We start from the raw sequence: 24,006 nt of genomic DNA on the forward strand, positions 1-24,006 counted from the left end.
GGCGTGGTATATATAACCCGCAGAAGACGCCCCCATCTCAGATGAGACGAGACGAGTCCTGGAAAAAGCACACGACGTCCACACAGCAGCAGCAGCCACAGCAGCAACAACAGCAGCTTCAGCCACAGCAGCTTGGGGCCTTGACGGCAGTTTTGAGCAGGGCCGCGAAGGAACGGCGGCTGCTAAACGCGCCGATCATGCTGCAGTACCCGTGGACCTTCCTCTCCCTCCAGCCATCCACCTCCTGCCTTTCCATCCTTTTGTGTACGTGAGTTTGTTCTGTGTGTCTTGTCCCTGGGTATTAATTAAGCTTGTATAAGTTAATAATTGCACTGTGTCTCTGATTCTTCTGTATATTATTTTATTATCCTTCCTTCTCCTTGGTTACTTTGAGCGTGTAAATAGTAGGAATAAATTTAGTAGTATTTCCAACCTTTTTGTCTTCTTCTTCTTCTTCACATCCGTGTCGCCTTTGTCTTTTCCCTATTGAATACCTGTGGCGCGATCCGGCCAACGTTCGGGAATCGGGTTAGTCGGGGTAACTGTTAGGGCCATGGGGCCATCCGCTCGGCAAACCAACATCTTATCCGCGGTCCGTAACAATACAATCGTTCTTCACTGGTGATTCCAGGAAGGGTCTCTCCACAGCTTTCAATTGATGTTTGCAGCTGACTCGAGGAACACCTCTTTTTTGAATAGCCGTTTCACCAGCCAATCCCCAGATTAGTGGGGGGGCCAATGTAGCAGATTGAAATGCCCGGTGAAATTGCTTGTTAATTTTTGGACACTGGTTGGGCTGTCTTTAGGGATGATATAAGTTCTAGAAAAAATATGTCTCCAATTGTTTCAAGTTCTTTATGGCGGCCATTTTGGATTTTCAAAATGGCGGATGTCGAAAACGTAAAATTCCATTATCTTGGCTTCTAAATGACCTAGAGTTTCGATTCTGGTGTCCAGTTGTACATTTTTGGGGATAGAGAATTGAATGAAACCTTCTTTAATAACCTACAAGGGATAAAAATAGGTTTTTATGGCACAGCCGAACCAGTGTCCAAAATCTAACTTAATGCACATCTATCTTAATTGTTATTTGTTATTTGTATGTTCCAGATTCGTGACCCTGAGCTATGATGGAGCCAAAAAGCAAGAAAACCAAGAAAGAAACTGATTTCACACTTTGCATTCAGTGCCAGGATCCCCAAGGTGCACTAGTGACTGAGCCAGCACTGGGCTCATATGCAAAGTTTCTCCAGTTCATCCAGGAGAGGGCACGATATGGTGATGCCGACTTCAAACAGATCAGCGAACGATTAAGCTGTTTCACTGCCACTGACTTGAGGAACAATAAAGCAAAGTGGCACCGGGCATGTTATGGATCTACATGCAACACTGCTCACCTGGAGCGTGCTAGAGTTCGCCACCAGAAAGCCTGCGAACATGGCGACACCCAGCATCTTCATAAGAGGTGTGGACGTCCTTCTTCTGCACCTGCCGCTGCAAGTACCTCAGGTTCTACGCAAGACGAGACTCTTCGCTTCACACGTTCATCATCAACTCCATTCAACAGAGACCTTTGTTTCTTCTGTCAAGAGGTCACTAAGGAAAGTGTACATGTTGTATGCACGTTCAACGCAGGTAAACAGCTGAAGAAAGCTGTTGAAGAAGGCAGCAACCACAAGTGGAAAGTTCAGCTGAGTGCTGCCATCAGTGCACATGATGCTCATGCGATCGACGTCAAGTATCATCTCCCATGCTGGGTGCAGAATGTCCAACGTGCTCCCAAGAGTGGGACATCAAGTGATGACAAAGAACACATACTGCAAGAAACTAATGTTATCAAAATAGCCGCAGACATTGAGTTTGTCAGCCTTGTTCGCTCTCTACTCCAAGCTGGTGAAATTCTCAACATGTCTGACCTGAAGTCGGTTTACTCCAGGATTCTTGACAATAATGGTGTGCACAATGTCCCATCACCTACTACCCAAGGCATGAAGGAGAAAATCAACTCTCACATTGATGACGTTCACTTCATGAAACCAAAACGTCGAAACGAGTCAGACTGTGTATTCTCCACTGCCGTGCGTGATGCAGCTGTCGAAGATGCAATGACGAAGACAAATGAAAAAAACATCGAACAACTGTTTGAGAGTGCCTCTGTTCTCCGCAGTGCCATTGCTTGTCAGAACAAGCACCCATGGCAATTTGAAGGAGAAATGAACACTGATGATGCTGAAAAGCATGTACCCAAAGTACTCTATGCTTTCCTCCGCTGGCTACTGGAAGGACCAGCCACGAGCATTGAGCCAGAGACTATGCGCTCAGCCACTATTCATCGAGATGTTATAACCATCAGTCAGAACATCATGTACGGCTACAAGTCAAAACGCCAAGTCACGTACAAGCCCAAAGAGCCAGATGCACCATTCCGCCATCGCTTAGAATGGCCACAGCAGCTTGCCGTTGCCATTGTAGTCCATCAGTCCACCAGAAACAAGAAGCTTCTGCATTTCCTGCATGGGTTCGGTCTGTCTGTTGATTATAGTCGGATCTTGCGGTTGGAGACACAGCTGGCCAACTCAGTCATAGAGTCTACGACAGAACAGGGTGTATACTTTCCAAGAACCATGCGCATAGGGACGTTTGTCTTCTTTGCAGTGGACAACAGTGACTTCAATGAAGACACACCTGATGGGAAGCGGACACTCCATGCTACAGCCTGGGCACTCTACCAACGACGGGAACATGCACCCTCCACAGATGAACATAGAACACTGACACTACATGACCGAAAGGCCAGACACCGCTCACTCAAGGTTCTGACTGCTCCAGACTTTGTTCCTTGCCAAGCACCAAACAAACAATCTGCCACAGGTACCACGTATAGCTTCAAGACACGGTCAAACCCAGATGTCACCAAGCCGTACTCTGCGACGGACACAGTGTGGCTACTTTCACGCACAATCATGCGAACAGCTGAAGCTGAGGACGTACAAGACGACATCATCCCACCAGATGACCAGCTGCAAGCTGCAGAACCCCAGCATGCTGACCCTGTTGGGTCACTCGTCCACGATCCAAAACAACCACCTGGCAGTAGGATCAAGCATCACGATATCCCAACTTGGACAGCCTACAACTCACTGCTCTCCTCTTCGAAGCCTCTGACAGAGGTCAACGCCCTGCCATTGGTAGCAGCACCAGCCCATGAATGGCAAACACTGATAACAGTCTTGAAACAGACACAGCAAATCAACTGCATGGTCATGGGTCCCGATAGGAAGACAGTGATCACCTTAGACATGGCCCTGTATGAGCGAGCCAAACAGCTGGAGATGACCAGAGATGACTGCAAAGGCAAGTGGGTACTGCGACTAGGGGAGATGCACACTGTGATGGCTGCACTGAGGGCTGCTGGGAATGCCATAGAGGACAGTGGTCTTGACGAGGCTTGGTCTGAGGCTGATATCTATGGCCCAACAACGACCAGACAAATACTGGAAGCCAAGCACATGAAGAGGGCTTTGGAGGCCCACATCACCACTGTCCAAGCCCTCTTCGACCTCTATGTGGACGAATTCTTCCAAGAGCATCCCCATCTGAGGGGCCCATGTACCCAGTCAGCACAACAGGTTGCCCAGAGCTGTCATCTACACAACCGAGAGGAGATGACAAGCGCGCAGAACAACATGCTAGCTGTCCTCGAGTCAAACGAAGTCCTGGAGGCCATGGCAAAGTTTGATGAGAGGAAAGAAGCCAAGAGTCCACTGTTCAAGTTTGTGCGACGCTACATGCGGATGATAATGCTGATATACACATTCATCCGTGCCACCCGTGATGGACAATTTGAGCTTCACCTGTCTTCACTGGATGAGATGTGCATATACTTCTTTGCACATGACAAACAGAAATATGCCAGGCTGACTCCCCGGTACCTTGCAGAGATGAAGGCCCTGAAGATGACAGAGTGACATTGAGGCATTTGTATGCCAGCTGTATGAGCCTCGTACTACAGTTGTGGATGTGGGCAAGCTGAGGTGGAGACTGTTTACCAAGAAACAGCTAGAGGCACAGAAGCTGCCACCAACACGGGGAGCTTTACATGAAGCCATTGCTCGTGCACATTTCCAGGCCATGGTGTGGCATCAGGCTGATGTACCGGACCCCCAGCTTCCACAACCAACAGAACATGGATGGAGAGCAGAAGGAGATCAGCTGGTGCCCATCACAACCAAGGACCCTCCAGCCCCAGCTGCCATCACACATCTAATCAAATGTAACTGCAAGAAGACCCAATGCATGTCTCACTGCTCATGCAGGTCTCAGCATCTCAACTGTTCTGAGATGTGTATGTGTGGGGCAGATGAAGAGGTGTGTGGTAACACGGGTCAGGAGCGCCCCATGGGAATCGATAACACTGATGATGAGGAGGATGGAGATCCTTCAATGTAACAATGAACACTGCCAACTAAAAATATTGCACAAAGACATTATAAGTGTACATTTGAACACTAAAGTCCAGCCTTTATGTGATTTAGAAGTGAAAATGATGGAAAAAAATATATATATGTGTTGGCATAAGTGCGTGAAAATCCAAGATGGCTGCCATAAGAACCCTTTTGATCATATGTAGGTGTATAAATGTGTGTTTATTGGATTAAGTATCCGCAAATATGTACATTTGGACACCAAAATTAACACTCTAGGTCATTTAGAAGCCAAGATAATGACAATTTCGGTTTTCAACAAACGCCATTTTGATAATCCAAAATGGCCGCTATAAAGAACTTGAAAAAAATGGAGACATATTTTTTCTACAACTTCTATCATCCCTAAAGACAACCCAACCAGTGTCCACAAATTAACATTTGAATTCAACGGGAAAACATTGGCCCCCCCACTAGATTGATCACGCAGGTGAATCACCCCCGATAGGCGGAAAACCACTTATCGGTCCATCGTCACCAGAGCCAAAACACCTGTCGAGATTATGCCTTTTATTGTGCCTTATGTAATTGTGGTTTGCATTTAATAATGGATGCTTTGTGAAAAGGATTAAGCTTACTATGTTCCCTCTTGTTACCTTCGCAAAAGCGGAAGGTTATGTTTTGATCGCTGTGTATTTATTTGTATGTCTGTGTGTGTGTGTGTGTGTATGTTATTCGCATAACTCAAAAAGTATTCAACCGATTCGCATGAAATTTGGTGGGATGATAGGTTATTATCCGGGAACCATTTGATTAGATTTTGGAATCGATCGGGTCAAAGGTCAAGGTCAAGGTCATGAAAAGGTCAAAATCGTCTTTTTACCATAGCGCGGTCAATTTGTGTCCAATTTGTATGAAACTAATGCCAAAATGTTCAGAATTCAATGCCCAATCTTGTGATATGCGACATGACACTCTGACGTCATAACCCTTGTTAGCGGTTCGGGGCCAAAGGCTTTGCTACACAGATCTTGTAGTCTTTTATTTTGGCAACAAAAGTAGCTGCGGCGAAGGTATGCGCTCTACCGAGTGCCCGTTCTAGTTTTGAACTATGTTTTATTGTCCAACTGTGCCAAAAAATGTAGAAAGATAGTGAAACTGCTTGCTCTGTTAGACCCCTAGTGAAAACGCGTCTGTCTGTCCTTGACCAAAAGCCAACATGGAAGATAAGTTTTGAGAATGTCACGGTGCTCTTTCTCCCTCCCGCATCTTGCCCTTTGCTCATGCCAAAGAAGATAGGACATTGGTGGGGGTACTGGTCAACGTTTCCCCCATTGTGTATTATACTGCTGAAACTTGCCAAAATTAGCGGAGATTTTTATCACACTCTGCAAGTATATAAGGAAGTTCTTTCTGTAAGGAACTCAGGAGTGTATGTGGCCATGCTGTTCGTCTGTGAATAGTATGACTCTTACACCCTCCACAGCGCTGTGATATTGGTTCATCATTAAATCTTGTTATCTCTTGATCAAGGTGTGGAACATGGTTCTGTTCTCGACAGTTTTGGTGTCAGAAGTGGGATCCGACTCTGAGCGATATTTGGGAGGCAGACCCTGTGGGGACTCAGCGGAGAGGCTGGCCAGCACTGATTCGATTAACGTGAGTTTTCATACTGAGGGGTCTTTCCAAATTGAGCTCCGTTCACTCACTCAGGCTGTCTGTCTTCCATTTCGTCGTTCCGTGCTTGGATCACGAACAAATTGGAATCTGGTGTGTAAGTACAGGCCTATTTGGCTCGGGTAACAAGTTGTCTATTGATGAACCAAGAAATGGGGGTCAGTTAGCAAAAAGGGGGGACTTCTTGGTAAAGCCAAGAACTTCCCAGGCAGGGCAGTCTAGAGACAAGATGGAGTTGATGGGGTTGATAGTAACCAGAGAAAGTATTGGCTGTGGACTAACGGAGGGGACCCAAGGAGGATGGCCAGGATAAGTGTTAAGCTAAGTTAAGAAGGGAGAACCCCTTTAGGAAAGCCCTGGCATGGGTGATAAGTTAGACAAGTTAGAAGCGCTATACAAGCATTGACCGCGAGTTAGCGCCGCGGGAGGACCGGATTAGAGAAATATCGGCGCGGTAAACTAAAAGGCAGGATTTTTCGGTGGATGGCCTCGGGGCGCTTCCTTGCGCCTTGTACGCATCACGAGCTGCTTCTTGCAAATGGGGGTCGTGCTGCCGTGCGCTGGGAGCGACCGCCTGGGCGCATGGACGGGAAAATGTTCCGTGCACATTAATTAAATATCTTAAGGGAGATTAAGGTATGTCGGAGTAATACTCAATCTGAAGTAAACTAGAATGATTTGAGTTCTGGAGACGGAGTGCGTGTATTCGACGCATTCGGGTGGCCGAGTCAGGCGAATAAAGGATTAAAATGAGCCAGGTAAGATGCGGCTGGTTGCACCTTTATAAGGATGTGGAAGAATAAGGATAAGAATGGGTAATAGATATTGGTGTTAAGAATACTCCGGCGTGAGTACTGTGATAAGAGAAGGGTATTACAGATCGGGGGGCGGCCCGATCTTCGACCCGCTGGAGGGACTAGCCCAAGGAAGGTAGGACGATGAGTATTTTAAGTTAAGCTACGCGCTGGATGTGTGTATCTGATAAACCCCCCCCCTCAAGGCCTTCTTTGTCCCGTCTCAGGATTTAAGGCATGCACATCCGGTGCAGTTTTTACCCAAAGGAAGGAGTTCTGACAATATGCTATAGGTAGGTCAAGTATTAGCTCTTTCTGGACAAGAGATGAGGTTAGATCTGGAGAAATAAAACAGAGAGGATTATAATGTACGAGGTGTGTGGAATCCAGCTGTGAACACGCGAGCCGAGACATGCAGGCAGGTTGCCGGGGCAACGGAGTAGCTGCCTCGCGGAGAACAGCGAGGTGGGACAGAATCGAGACAGGAATGCGGACCATGCTGTGCACAAGCAGGAGACGCATTCGTGTGTGTGAACAATGCGAGTGATGAGGTAGCTTGAAGTGATGTGTTGGAGTGAGCACATGTATGTTGTGTGCTGAGTGGAAGCAGTGCTGCATTGTCGAGCATGCTTCCAAGGAAGACTTTGGGATGCTAGAGTTGGAAGCGTTTTGTTTTGTATCTCAAGGGAGATATTGGTTATTTCTTATATGTGGAAATAGGAAATGTTTATGTGATTTTTGGAGAAGGATAAATTAAACTGGAATCAGAAAAGCGCAGGTATCAGTTTAGATTTTGAGATGCCATGTGGGACTCAGTCTGCTGGGGAAAATTGGCAGGGAATAATGAGTATGTTATGGAGAACATGTGTAGACAGGGCTTTAAAACAAGTGTTCAATTACATCCCCACATTAACGGCTCTCCAGATGTAGCAAGGGAGAATGGGAGTAAAAGTCAAAAATGATAGGCTGTCAACCGACTAGGTGTTTATTCAACGGCATGGCCGGGGCTTGTATTTGGCCGACTTGGGATGGCAGAATGCGTTGAATGAAGGCAAGAATGACATGTGATGCTGGCGTGTGCCATTTATGGGTGCTGAGTGTACATGATGGTGGAGCGGGTGCGAGGATGCACGCTTGGATTAAAACATGTATTTAATTATCTGAGGATGTGTGCCGAGGTACAGTGTGGATCAATTAATGGAGAGGGCACTTTGACTTTGTACATCCGTGGACTTTGCCATGCGTGTGAAAGCGCAAGTCGATGATAATAATGTCTTGTCCAGCACAATATTTTCGCAACTATGGAATGTGCTCGAATTCCATGTTGGTGCAATACGAGTGTGATTCCCGCCATGCATGCCGCGAGAGATACATTGTTTGTGATGGGACTGTGGCGAAAGGTTGGATAGCAATGTGTAGAATATAAGATGCGTCGGTACATTTGTGTTGATCGATGCGCCGAAAAAGAAGTTGGAGGCGCGTGATGGAGTTGCAGGTGCGGACCAAAGTGCGGTCCGCGGTGTTTATTGGGGGTCGAAAGTCACTCCCTCAGTGTCTGCAGACTTGTCGTTCGGCAGTGTCGAAAGACAGGTTCGATTGTCGGTCTGTCTGCTTGATTTTCGGGTCTCACTCTGAGTATATGGTGTATACTCTGAGTATATGGTCGTTTTCTGTTTTGTGCTTTAATGGTGGTTGATTTGACTTCCCTGAAAGGGGGACAATAAATATTTGGTGTTAGCTGTTGTCATTTCGGATGTTTGCAGTTGTAATGTGGAGCCAGTCTGTCTGTCCGACTGGGTGTGTCTGACTGCGTCTGCAGATATGGATCAAGGAGGAGCAGTGTCTGCGGTGTCAGTTATGGTGTCGAATGTCATTCACTGTGTCTGCTGACGTGTCGTGTGACTATGGTGACTATGATGGTGTGTCCTGGCAGGAAGAATCGTGGCAGCCTACAGATTTGAATGGAATGGCCTCTGTGAGACCATCCTGTTAGTACGTTGGGGGTTCGTCTGTCTGTCTGTCTGTGAATGGAAACTCAGAAAATTGAACTGGACTTCGACAGAAGGCAGGTGGGTGGTCACCTGCTGTGAATTGTGGTGGAACATTTGTGATGTCCCCTAATACCAGGGGACGAATTGGTTTGTAAATGTGTTGTGCAGGTACTTTCTCTGTAGGTAGCCAAATTCTACCTGGGGTAAGTCAAGGTGGAGGGGAGTTGTCTCTGATGCCTTGCTCCACGGGGCAGTACTATTGTTGTCAAGTCTCATGTAATCTTGGTTAACGTATATCTACGGACAAGAGCTGCACTTTATTTTAGTAAGTGACTGGGAAAGTTTGTTTTAAAAAGTGCCAGTGGAGTTGTTTAGAGTTATGGAGGTCACAGCTCGCTGGAACCTCTTTGTTTATGTTTGGCTGGCTTACACTGGCTAGTGTATGGGAAAAAAGGGGGACTGAAAATGCTTTGAATTTGCAGCCTGGCGGACAAGAGCTGTGTTTGGGAAGGTTAGAATCCAGCATTTTGCAGCCCTGAGCAGAGGGGATTGCCCATTGGGCATGTTTAGGATTTAACAGAGTGGTGGAGGTCTGTGGAAATATGAATCCAATGTTTGATGCATACTGTGCCGGTGTGCTCTGAGTTCGAAGGAAGATGATGCGATTATTTCAGATTTATCATAGTTAAGTTTGAGAAAGTTGATTTGAAGCCAGGATTTATTTCAGTGATGCAGTCCGTAGGGCTATTCGGGTACTTTGAAGTGATTTACATCGGAATGCATCTCTTGGAGGACTCCCGCTGTTCAAGGGAGGAAAGGTGTGAAATAGTGACGTCATCCTCGCTGGAAATGTGGTTGGAAATGGCAGGATTGACGCGAGAGTCACAGTGGGTGAAAAAATTGACCAACATGAGAATTAGGTCTATTTCAATAAATAGATCAGGTTATTTTCTTTTTATTATTTGTTTATTGGGCAGCTATTGGGCCAGAGGCTAAAACAGGTGTCTGCAACAGGTGCATGGGATGCTAAGAGAGGTATTAGAGGACATTGGATTGACTTTAAATTGAAATGAGAATTGAACAGGTGGATTAGGAAAATGAGTTTGTTCAAATAATCGTGGCATCTGTGGGATGCAACAATTTTGTGCCAGAATAGTGTATGGGGAACCGTCATCTGGGAAGCGTCGTTAAATGGCAGTAGGTTTAAACAGGTATTGAAAGGGTTCGTGCAATGTCATTTTGGGGCACCACTCGACACAAGAGTGGTAGAGAGCTGAAGTGAATTCTGCCAATATGGTGCAATAGGGTGACAACTGAGTTTTATTTGGAAAACTATTTGTTTGCAAACTTGGTTCGTACATAAGCTGGCAAAGAGATTATGCCAGTCTGAGGGAGTTTGTGTCCTTTGGATGGGAGCTGGAGCCTTGTAGGGTTGGGGCTTGTGGCTCGCCATTGTCTGTCTGCCAGTTATGGTGGGCAGAGGGAAGAGGGAGTGATACTGCTCTGGCCTCTTGCTTGGCAGAATTGAGTATTGCTGGGTTTACCCCTGTTCAAAATTGAGCTCTCGAGAGCTGATTAACATTAGGATGCATCTCTCAAGGGACCCCTGGGTGGTCTCGAGAGCTGAGGTGTGAAATATGGTGACATTGTCTTGTGGACACTTTGTGAGTGGCTAGACATGCGCCTGAAAGGGGAAATTGTATTCATAACTCATGTGGGTTGTGTCTGAAGGAAAGGTTTGGGAGGAAGTGTGAAGAAGGTCGTGGAAAGTGCAAAGATGATTGGATTGGAAAGTCGACTCAGATGGATTATTTGTCAATGACAGGTGACTGCAGGAATTGTTGAGGAAGTAGAGGAAAAGGTTGTAAAATGTTAATGGAAAAGACAGGAAATAAAGGAAAGTGGTTAGTTATGGACTGTTGTGTTTGTGATAAGAAGGTGATACAAGGGGTTGGCTTGCACTGGGGGGACCAATGAATGTAAAGTTTAAAAACGTTGTGTTAGATTGCTACATGCAGAATGACCCCAATCGAGGAGGTGATTGGGGGCTGGTGAAGATTGGATCACGGCTCTGCAGACCAGGTGAACAAACTCCACCAGGTATGTGGGAATCACATCAATTGAATTATTGCTCAAAGGGAGGTGATAGAGCAAAATGAAGAAGATTGTCATGTGGACCGCAAGGCTAACCTCCGCTCTTGCAGGGAAATGGCTTTGGGAGGCTAGTTGTTGTTTTTGGTAGACTCTAGGTTCTAAAACCTAAGGCAAAATGCGTAGGAGGGTAAAGTTGGTGATTGCGGATGGAGATTAGCTAGAGAACTTGGAGACGATTTCGTTATTTTTCAGATAATTTTTCCAGTGGGTATATACTGGTGTGAAATTCGCGTATCTAGGAAAGAAGGGAAAAAATGTCCAGGTATTGATAGGATAACAGTGAAATTTTGAAGGGGAGAATACCGATTATTTCCATTGACCAAATGGGGGGGGAAATGGTTGGTAAATCATGTATTATTAGATGTAGGGAAGATGATTAAAAGGAAGGTATTTTCGGAAATTGGTGAAAGTAAATATGGCATTTGAATTTCCAGACACGACACAGGAAATGCGGCTATGAATAAGCCAACCATCTGAGAGATAAGGTAACTAAATGCCAATTGGTGGGACGGGGGGCTAGGAATTTGACCATGGTGTGTGTAAGAAAGTATTTTTCAGGATGGACGATGAAGAAACCGCCGTCGGAAGACCATGATCTTGACCACAGAGGCCGTCGACCTGAATGGGTCCTACAACAAGGCAGATGTGACCGGCGCTTCAGAAGATTGTATTGATTTTTGTGATGACTGTGATACTTGTGTTGAAAATCCCTTGTGGGAACTGGCTGATGCCTGTATTGATGTTTGTGATGACTGTGATACTTGTGTGGTAAACCCCTTGCGTGTACTGGCTAACGCCTCTTATGTATTACAAGCTCACAGCTGTACACCCCCTTCCGACCCAACTATGGATCTGATTGCGACGCTGGGTCTGGCAGTCGAGGGACCCGACATGGATATCCTAGACCCGCAAGCCGACCAGGCGTCCATGGGAGACTTTGACATAAAGGAAGTCCCTCTCTTTGCTTCAAATGTTTTGGATCTCTTTGCTTCAAGTGATTCGGATTTTAACGCTCTGTACCCTGACCAGGAACATGAGACACAAGATACTGACAACATTATGTATTCCCCAGAACAGCAGCACGTGAGAGATCTCATGGGCATGATCGTTGATTAACTTCGAAGATCTGCAAGGACCGCATCTGCAAAGGGTGGGGGGAGCAAGTTCCGCAGGGGAGGTTGTTGGCCCCCTGGCGGAGCAGAACCTCATCTGGACCAGAGGCCTTCGTTGTGGATCCGAAACGTTAATAGACTTTCATGTTCTGAGTCTTCATGTTCCAAACACGCACAACATGACACCTTTCAAACATGCATGCAAGGTACTTTATGTGCGTGGCATGCCTTTGGAGGACACACATACAACACTCAATAAAGCCCGATGTGGCCACATATAACACTATACTCTTTTGCTTTGCAAATAAAGCCGATGTGGCCTGGTCTCTGTGATACGTAGTCTCGTAGAGACCAAATGGGGGAATGTCGAGATTATGCCTTTTATTGTGCCTTATGTAATTGTGGTTTGCATTTAATAATGGATGCTTTGTGAAAAGGATTAAGCTTACTATGTTCCCTCTTGTTTTGAACTATGTTTTATTGTCCAACTGTGCCAAAAAATGTAGAAAGATAGTGAAACTGCTTGCTCTGTTAGACCCCTAGTGAAAACGCGTCTGTCTGTCCTTGACCAAAAGCCAACATGGAAGATAAGTTTTGAGAATGTCATGGTGCTCTTTCTCCCTCCCGCATCTTGCCCTTTGCTCATGCCAAAGAAGATAGGACATTGGTGGGGGTACTGGTCAACGTTTCCCCCATTGTGTATTATACTGCTGAAACTTGCCAAAATTAGCGGAGATTTTTATCACACTCTGCAAGTATATAAGGAAGTTCTTTCTGTAAGGAACTCAGGAGTGTATGTGGCCATGCTGTTCGTCTGTGAATAGTATGACTCTTACACCCTCCACAGCGCTGTGATATTGGTTCATCATTAAATCTTGTTATCTCTTGATCAAGGTGTGGAACATGGTTCTGTTCTCGACACACCTTTGCGGAGGCCAGGTAATTGTGTTCCCTGTTAAAGTCACACCAGATGTTCAGCACATATGGATTATGCATATATATTTGGACCCTTCCTTTTCTTTTCTCAACTTACCACCTTGCTCATTTTTCAAGGTATCTTCACATTGACATAAATATTCTGATTCCACATTGATTTTACAATGTGAAATTTATCACATTCTGTTACCAAATTATCTTCCACTCGAATCATAAATCAAAAAAATCCAAATGGTTCATCTTCTATCTATTTTTTTCACAAATCAAGTTTATTATCACAATCTTCTAATTTCCACCTAAATATGTCAATTCTCCCTTCTTAAGAATTCACTTATAAATCAATTAGATGACTCCATGCATAATCCCTTTTCCAATGTTGTCAGAATAGCTTCATCTGTTCATTGAGATGTATGTTCCTTGGTCGTCACCCCTGACATACACCTCATGAAAACTGACTAATCACTTTTCTGTCCTTAGCTCATATCTGACATGTTTTCAATTTTACCAGGCTGTTTCATCACAAAATACAACATCCCCAGCCAATTAAGGCAATTTATCCTTCATTTGTGAGGCAGTCAGACAAAATTGTTCAGAGACAGTTCATTGGGGAAAAAAAATTTCACACTTTTAATGATACTCAAACCGCTTTACATTTAAAATTTTGAAAACCAACTCAAAATGTTTTGCCAAAATTATAACCAATCAAAATTATTGACAATTTAAATTCAATTATACTCAAATTATTATTGAAATTTATAGTTATCCTGCAATTCAATTTAAAGTTTCCCTCTAATCCATTTCCCTGTCCAATTATTCATCCATCAAATACTATTCCCTATTCCATAATCTTCATCTGATCTTACAGAGCTTGAAAGCTCTCCTTTTTACCAGTGCAATCACCAAACACCGGAAAATTTGTGGTGCCATCTGTACCCCCTAATCATGCTGATTATTTTAATCATAATTCTAAATCCATGTATGACAATATTATCTATTTAAAAATAAGCATTGTCTTTATAAGCATTGTACATTTGTCATGATATTACACCAACATGACAAAATCATTGTGTGTGTGAATCAGCCCTTCCATTATGAGCTGTAACCATGAAGAAAAACGGAAAAGGAAAAAAAAAACACACGGAGGGAGAGAAAAGGATGGGGAACAGGAGAGGTAATCTCTGATGACAAAAAAACCCATGACATGATATCACGATCACCTCAATGATGACAGAGAGAAAGAGTGAAAGTAAGACAGAAAGAAAGGAAGATGGAGATAAAGAAAGAGAGAGTGGAAGAGAAGATGTGAGATATTAGTGGAGGTAGCGAAGTCAACCAACATTGAAATTGCCATACCCACAGGCCAACAACATGGCAATGGAGGTTACAGTGAGAATTTGAAGGGAGGGGGAGGAGGAGAAAAAGAAATACAGGTCGGCAAGGGTAGCGATAGGGTGGGACAAAGGAAGAGAAGGGGTGGGGCGAGAGGAGAGAAGAGATGGAGAAGGAAGAAGGGGAGGGGGGGGGCAGACAGAGAAGGAGAGATAGGAGGAAAAAGGAGAGATTAAGGAGAGGGAGAGAGAGGAAAAGGAGAGATATATATAGGATGGAGATATATAGGATATATATATCTCTATAAAGGAGAGAGACAGAGAGGAGGGAAAGATGGGTAGGAAGGGAGATACCTCAAGATGGGAAGGAAAGGTGGGATGTGGATGGAAGGGAGAAAGATTAAAGAGAATGACACAGGAAAGGAAGGAAAACAAGAGAGAGAATGAAAAATGAATTGATGGAGTAATGAGCGGAGACAGACAGAGAGACGTAGTGAAGAAGAAGGAAAAACATCGGCAGGAGAAAGACATCTGCATTTGCATCCTGGGAAACATTTTGCTGAGAAGCATTTACTGCTCTTATGAGGCCAGAGCTAGGGCCTGCCTTTTTTACGATGAAAAAAGGTAAAAAATCAAACATTTGAACAGCCTTGGACGTACACCTTGACCCCATGGCCAAGGCACAACGTCTATCAAGGCTGTCCCAATAACATTACACATGCACCTCAACCCCAAGGCTGAAGCACATGGTCATTCAAACATATGCATCCTGACCCCAAAGGGCCACAATGCATGGTCAAACCATTGGACCACTCCTCTTAATAGCAGTAAGACCTCTTGATCCACTGGCAGGGCAATTACTCCTGTCAGGTAACCAACTGAGGTTTTTCCATGAGGCCAGTCTAATTTACCTTTGAAGCATGTTCTACTCTATCATGTGACTTTATCTGTGAGAGGCTACCTTCCTGTTAACAGCACTTTGTTCTTTTCCTAAATAATGAATATTGTTACGGAAACGGAGTACGGCACTCCCCTTGGGGGGGGGGGGGGGGGGAGGGGGGGGGGGTTAGTCCCCCTTCTATCTTCACTGGCCATCTCCGCTCCTGAAGTGGCTCAGCTCCCTCCTGGGGAGGCAAGTGAGCCACCTCGTTCGAGGCCGTGGACAAGATGTTATTTGCCGAGCGGATTGCAGCCCGTGGCTCAAACCATTAGCAAGTAACTAGACCCGATTCTTAACGTTGGCCAAATCGTGCCACAGGTATCCAATGGGGAAATCACTAAAACGAAACGGATGTAAAGGAAAGAAAGGCAAGGTAGGAAGAACAAATATAATTTATTACTAACTATTATGTACACAATCAAAAGTAACCAAGGAGAAGGAAAGATACGAAAATAAAGACAGAAGGATGGAAGGACCAGAAGGACACAGAGCAATTCTAGCTTACCTATACAAACTTACTTATACCCCAGGACAAGACACACAAAACAGACGACAATCAGACTTACACGAATGGGGAATGGAGGCAGGAACAAATGACTGGAAGGGGGAGGAATGTTCAGTTGGAGCAGGAGAATGGTCGGGCCGGGAGTGAGCAGCCGCCGCCTCTCTGCAGGCGTGTTCGCACGGCGGCGTCGCTTTGTAGCCGCGGCCGAAACCGCTGTCGACGCTCAAAGCTGCGGTGGTCAAAACCGCGGTTGGTTCAGCTGCGGTTTGTTCAAAGCTGCGGTTTGTTCAAAGCTGTGGTGGACTCCCAACTCTCTCTGACGCATCTCTTCTCTCTCTTGGTGGGGGCGTCGCGTGACGGGTTATATAGGGCCACACCCTCAAATCTTTGCGAACCTCCCCGATCGTTCTTTCTCCGCCCTCTCAAGCCAAACCCCTCGTGCTTGGTTGGTTGATCGGCATGGGCTCACTCCTCCTTCCTATGACGAGGGGCGGAGACATGCCTTTCTTCTCCGAACTGACCGCGTGCTCGATGGAGGGCGAATGCAGTTGGCAATAGAGGCTATGCACTTGACAGGGGATTCTACCTTATTTCAATTTGATGCAATGCAGAGTCAACTAATGGGAAACACAGCCTTAAAGTAAAACACATAATAAGGAAATAACTATTTAGAAGGGTATATGGTGGCCTACGTGCATGTATATGGACTAAATAAGAGGACGACCTTTGACCTTTACACACAAAGCGGAGATATTTACAAGGAATCGTTACACTTTACAGAGGGTGATATTTACAACAATTCTCAAATCCACAACACTGCACCCTTATCCTCCAGGCACGTCCTCGGGCCTATAAAACTTTAACTTAGTGTGACACGTAGGTGTAGTTCCCTCTACATTTAACCTGACCCTGAGTGCGACAGTTTTAAAACACAAATATGTATGTCCCCCTGCTGCATTGCACCCTGCCTTACAGATTTACGCCCACAGGATAACCGAATTGCGGAATTGTTTTCAAACTAAACATGAACGGTGGGGAGCATTATTTACAAGTGACGCTACTTGGTCTATTTACAAAACGCAACCCAGGACCTGCGATTGTTCTTTGGGGGGGGGGGGGGGGGGAGAGACAGCCTGTGCTGCATCGACGCACCAGCACCAATAAAGAGCACCATAAAGCACCAAAACCGCACCTGAGTGCACAGTCACCACAGTTCATAATAAGAAAACACAAACCCCTGATGGTGGTCTTGCTCTTCGACTCCCTCTGCTGGCCATTATTCTTCCAGATGTCTTTCTTCGTCTTCTTGCTGGCGGCCTATTTGGACATAATAAAAAGCATAAAACGTGTCCTTTTTTATTTATGGCCCACAGGGGCCGACTATGAGTGGTTCACCTGTGTGGCATAGGTGCCACGTCACCGAGGTCCGCAAGCAAGATCGTCCTCTGGCCAACCTGGCCGGTTCCAGCAGAGGGGCCATGCCCCAACCCGTGGGGTCCATGAGTGGTGCTCAGCCACAGACATGTGGTCCATAAGTGGTGCATCGATGCAAGCAGCTGGTTGCGGGGGTTCGGGCACACAATGGCGGACTCCCGCACGCTCCCCTCAGTGCCCAGAGAGCGCGATCCATGGGTCGGGGAAGGAAGACAGAGAGGGCAGGTTAGCGAGGGGTAAGGTCACAAGGGTACACATCAATAAAGGCAATGCAAGGTGAGGTGCGCCTGGAGACCGAGCGGAGAAAAGCTCGTCCCTATCGTACGTCACCCCACCCGTCACCTGTTCTACCCTTGCCCCTTACCCCCGTATGTACAAAAATCTACGCCCTTACCAATTCGTCACTACTGTCTCGTCTTCCCCATATTTCCCCGAATACCAAATTCGTCACCACAATCCCTCTAATCCAAAATTTGCCATCACCAATTCATCATCAATCCTCATAAGGAGGGAGAGATGGAACATCAGCACAATGTCACACCCACGTCATGATGCGTCTCACAATCCAAACATTTGCACAGAAAAATAACAACAACAAACCATGGCATGGTGAGCACCGTCGTTACCTCAGGTGAGTGGATGTAGATGGTGCAAGGAGATTTCCATCCTATCTACCTTCTAAATGACATTAACACACTTTACACTACCCGGGGTCTTTCCCTGCCAATCCATTGGCCATCTTACTCTATGCGGTTTTAAGAACCAAATTCCCATTGACCAAACTGTGGTGCTTCATCAATTTGGGGTCTCACTCCCCCGATTCAACTCCCTGTGCCTTTGCACAATTTCAGGACTGGGTCGTGTGGCTCTCCCAGCAGGTCTACCCACCTGCACACCTCCACCACTACAGTTGCCTCCGAGCTTACCTGCTCCTTACCCTAACCTATCTACCTGGGGAAGGCCCTCTGGCGCTCTCCCCACTCGGTGCCCTCTCTGGCACTGGGCTACCCGGGTCCTTCCTCTGGATCCTCGGGCCCCATCCACAACTCTACCGCCTCCCAGAGCCCACCTGCGGCCTCACCTGGCCGACATCCTCACAGTGGCGGAGTGTCCATTTAACTATACATACTAACAGGCCACACGCCCAGCCATTTCCACGTCACTAATGCACCCATCCAAACACCATTCTTCCACCACGCACCACAGATGCCAATATCCAACCGCAATTTACCTACTCCCTCTACCTCACTCTTAAACTACCCTCCCCGGGTATTCGTGATGGGGTCCATCCTCCCCGGGTATTCGTGATGGGGTCCATCCTCCCCATACACACCTTTGCACCATCCACTCCACTCCACAGTTTCCACCATACTCACTCCACACCATCCATTCCATACTCCATATATTCCAGACCATTTATTCCATACAACCATGCTCACCTGTATTTGCACACCTGTGCCATCACTCCTACACCTGGTGCCTCCTGCACCCTCCTTCCTCCAGGACCATTTGCTCAACACAACACACAATCACCATTACTCAGTCATACACTGCTCCATACACCTGTTCACTTGCACACCTGTGCAATCACACCTGGTGCCACCTGCACCCTCCTTCGTCCCAGGCTTCTTCAATCACTCAATACAATGCACAACCACAATTGTTCCTCATGCACTGCTCCATACACTTCCACGCTCAATACAACTCACAATCACCTCACACTTTTCACAATACACTTCCGAATACACTTTCGATTCTCAAACACACGGCATCATCTGATCTACCTGGTTTCCTTCTAAAACTCGTGCTCCCCGTCTTCCCTTTAAACTAAGCACATTCCACGTCATTATCATCCATTCTAACCTCTCTATGTCCCCGACTACCTGTCCAATGTCGCTACTTAAATCTACCGTTACCTATGGTCATCTCTAGGTCCCTATCATTTTATCCAAACCCTCCCGGGCTAGTTTTCACTGCCAAACCCCATAGCTAGTGCTCATGTGCCCCGCTGTGAGGGATGGCAGAGTTGCCATCCCACCACATCGGGCATGTCCCACTATCACCCCCCCAGTCCTCTGACACTACGAGCCCCCGTCGCAAGAGGTACTGGGTCCTGCCTCGGCATCTAGAGCCGAGGCGATCCACGAGGGCGCCTGCTCGCCGGCATAAGGTCTTATCTGGTCGGCATGGACGATCCGAGGGAGGGCCCGTGGCCCCATATTGATCTTAACGACCACGTCACAGACTTGCGACAGGACGACTCCCAGGCCTTGCCAGGGGGAGGTGAGTTTTGGGCACCTACCCTTCCGCCTCCGGGGATTAAAGAACCAAATCTTCATCCCCGGAGCGTACTGACTCCCCTGGCTCCGGTGGTTGTACCTGCGCTTCATCTTGGCCCCCGCCAGATGGAGCTGGCGGCGGGCGAAGGCATGGACTCGCTCCATGCCTTCCTCCAGGTGACGTGCGTAACCCTCCCTCGGCGGGATATCAGTGGTCTCTGGCACGGGACCGCATAGCAAGTCGGCGGGAGCCTGCAACTCCCACCCATACATGAGCAACGCTGGACTGCATGCAGTGGCTCCGTGCTGGCTGGTTCGGTAGGCCATTAACAAGTACGGGAGATGTTCGTCCCAGTCATCCTGACGGGTGGTGGTGAACAATGCCAGTTGTTGGATCAATGTTCGATTTAATCTTTCCACCATCCCATCAGATTGTGGCTGCAAGGGCGTGGTCCGTGTTTTCCGAATTGACAGGAGTCTGCACACATCTTTTAGCAATTGGCTTTCAAAATTTCGACCCTGATCGGTGTGCAGATCCTGTGGAATCCCATGCCGACATACAAATCCTTCCACGAAGGCCTGCGCCACAACCACGGCTTCTTGGTTGGGGAGGGCGTAGGCCTCCGGCCACTTGGTGAAATAGTCCATTACAACGAGGATGTACTTATTACCTTGGCGGGTGCGGGGTAGTGGTCCTAGGATGTCCATAGCCACCCGCTCAAGGGGGGCCCCCACCTGGTGTAATTGAAGGGGGGCCCTCATCCTTCGTGCTGGCCCCTTTTTGGCAGAACAGGCGTCGCATCTCCGACACCAGTCCTGTATGTCGCGCCCCATATTCACCGAATAGAACCTCCGGCGGACCCGAGATGTTGTCTTTGTCCTGCCCAAATGGCCGCCGGAGCGGGAACCATGCACCTGTTGTAATATGACGTTCTTCAATTTGTCAGGGACTATCACCAGCCAGGAAGTTCTCTCAGAGGGAACCTCCACCCACTTGCGATATAAGATGTTATCCTTCAATTCCAGGGTCTGCCACTGAGCCCAATATGCCTTGGTTTGCGCCCCGAGGGGGGTGACCTCTTCCCCCTTTGGTCTTTGCCCCAATTTGACCCATTTGAACACCGGCCCCAGAACGGGATCCTCCTGCTGGGCCGTGCTACATGCCAAATTTCCAAATTCCTCATCCGCGGTTAGTGGCAAAATTGGCCCTCTCACCCGGGGTGCCCGGACGACGAGAATCGGGGCAGAATCGCCCAATTGCTCCCTCTCCTCGTGTCTCGCACAAAATTTGCAGTTTTCCCCCAGACAAGGACACCGAGAGAGTGCGTCCGCATTACCATGGGCCTTCCCGGCCCTATGGGTCACATTAAAATCGTACTGCTGCAACGATTCCAACCACCTTGCAATTTGGCCCTCCGGTTCCTTGAACCGAAGGAGCCATTGCAAGGAGGAATGGTCAGTTCGAAACGAAAATTTCCACCCGTAAAATGGTTCATGGCAGCCAGCATAGCCAATAGTTCCTTGCGGGTTACGCAATAATTTCGTTCGGGCCTACTTAAGGCCCGACTATAATAACCAATCACTCTCTCCACGCCCTCCTGTGTCTGAGACAAAACTGCGCCCAATCCTTCCTGGCTTGCATCTGTGTCCAGGGTAAATGTCCCGTCACTAGTGGGGTAAGCTGGAAGGGGTGCGGATGTCAAACACCCCTTCAATTTTAGGAAGGCCTCTTGGCACTCCCTTGTCCAATTAAATCGCGTCCCCTTCTCAGTAAGCCGGTGGAGGGGACGGGCCAACTCCGCAAATTTCGCCACAAAGCGCCGGTAGTAGGAGCAGAGTCCCAAAAATCCCCACACCTCCTTGATGGTACGTGGTGCGGGCCACTCCTCTACCACTGTAATTTTGCCTGGGTCTGTTTTTACCCCCTCGTGACCGATAACGTGACCTAGATAGGCCACCTCTCTTGCAAACAAGGTGCACTTACTCGGGCTCAATTTCAACCCTGCCTGTCTGAGGCACCCGAACACCTGGTCCAAATTAGCTAAAGCCTGGGGGAATGTTTTGGCATGTACTAGGACGTCATCCAGGTATACCAGGCATGATTGCCATGGCATGCCGCCTAGTACATGTTCCATTAATCGCTCAAAGGTGGCGGGGGCGTTACACAAACCAAACGGCATCACAGTGAACTGAAACAGCCCCTTACCTGTGGAAAATGCCGTTTTCTCCTTCCCTGTCCTATCCATCTCCACCTGCCAATACCCATTCTTGAGGTCCAAAGTTGAGAACCAATTTGAGCCCGCAACGGCATCGAGGGTGTCATCAATTCTTGGCAGGGGATATGAGTCCTTGAGTGTCACGTTGTTTAGCTGGCGATAGTCCACGCAGAAACGCGTGGTCCCATCTTTCTTTTTAACCAGCACAACAGGTGACATCCAGGGACTTCCCGAGGGCTCGATCACGCCTGCGTCGAGCATTTTTTCAACCTGCTCGTCAGCTTCCGCCCTCTTGCTCCAAGGGAGCCGTCGGGCGGCCTGACGAATAGGCCGGGCCTCACCGGTGTGGATCTGATGTTTCACCAGGCCCGTACGTCCAATATCCTCGGGGGACAAGGAGAAGAGATCCAAATGGGATCCAATCAGTTTGTGTAAGGCCTCCCTCTGGGTACCTCCCAACTCTACACTACTACGATTTACCATCTCGCAAATGGGATCGGGCCAATTCCTAGTATTTATTGAAGGCTCCCCCTGGGGCCGGCTCGGCTGGACGTTCTCGCCCCTCACTGACGCGACTTCTCTAACTGGGGTGCAGCCAGCTACCTTCGTGCCCCTCACTATAGTGCATGGTTCTGTGCTAATATTAATTACTCGGACGGCCACCACCGGCCCGTCCGTTTTTACAAGGGTGCGGCCCACGATTAAACCAGGTATGGATCGCGCTGCCACCGGTTCGACCAGGCCGCAGGACTCCTGCCATGTCGGGCGAGCTGACCATCGGGCCGGCACTATGGCCTCGGCCCCCGGAGGGATGGTCACGGCCTCAGGAGCCTCCAGCTCCACCCTCTCGGCCGTGCTCACCCCCTCCAATGATAGCTCTTCCACTCCCACCTGCAGGATCCCCCGGTTCAAGTCGATTTTACAACCACTGGCAGTCAACAAATCCAACCCTATTAAGCATGGGTCGCACACCTCCGCCACCCAAACCTCGATCTCATTCTTTACCGATCCCAACTTGAGGGTCACAAAACCACGCCCTATGATCGGAGCCGTTGCCCCGGTAGCCAATTGCAAACTATGATTTGCCAGACGCTGGATTTTATCCCAGCCGTCTGCACTCGAATTAAGGATCACGGGGCTGATGATCATGGCGCTGGCTCCCGTGTCCACCACAGCGTCTACCCCCATGCCGACAATTTTTCATCGAATTGTTAAACTACCGATTCCAATTTGGCCACAATGGATGACCTGTCGCGTCAATGAGAGCTCCTCTCCATCCCCTACTGCCGAACACCGCCCTGCATGCCCGGCACGTTCTAGTTTCCCGGGCCCTGGCGGGGGGCGGGGGTGTGTGTCTGAGGTCGGCTAGGCCGATCGATACGGGGCGGAGTTGAGGGCATCGGCTGGCGGGGACCGTCCCGGCACGGAGCTCGACACTCCCACGCACGGTGACCCAGCCGAGCACAATTATAACACCTCACCTGGTAAGGTGCTTGCCTCCGGTATTCCAAATTTCTCCCCCTGAATGTCCGAATTGGTGTACTTTGCCGTGGACTACCGGGTGCCACCGCTGGAGCCGCCTGCCATGGTCCAGGTCCCGCCAGGCGCCGATCCACCAGCCTCCGGACCATGCTCTCCAGGTCAGGGCCCCCTTTGGGGGCGGGCCCCGTAGGGGGGCCGCCACCCGCCACCCAGCCTCCCTGGGCCAGTGGCCTCGCTGCTTCCCAACGGGCTGCAGCGTCGGCCGCCTGACTCATGGTCTGCGGGCGAGGCATGGCGAGCTGTTGTCGGAGCTCCAGATCCGGAAGAGCCTGGATAAAGTGATCCAGCGCCAGGTTTTCCTGGGAACTCGCTGCCATGTCCGCGTGTGCGATTCCGACTGCACGGCGAATGTCATGGGCAAGTTCCCCGATGGTCTCCTGGAGCTTGCGTTTGCGCTGAGCAAGCTGAGCTTTAACAAGCTCGCTTTGCTGTTCAATACCGAATCTATTAATTAAGGCCGCACGGAGAGCTGACAGGGTGAGAGCACCCAGTGGTAAAGCTGTCAGCACCTCCGCCGCCGCACCGCGCAGTGCTCCCACAAGGTGTATTCCACCTTCATCCGGATTCCAACCGTTGCCTCTGCACACGTATTCAAACTGCGCCAGGTACGCCCTCAGATCACTCTTGCCGTCATACGGCACGAGTGGGACCTTGTGGGCGCCCGAAGGCCGGAC

The sequence above is a fragment of the Myxine glutinosa genome, chromosome 5, assembly GCF_964187855.1.
Source record: "Myxine glutinosa chromosome 5, kmMyxGlut1.1, whole genome shotgun sequence".
Taxonomy (NCBI): Eukaryota; Metazoa; Chordata; class Myxini; order Myxiniformes; family Myxinidae; genus Myxine; species Myxine glutinosa.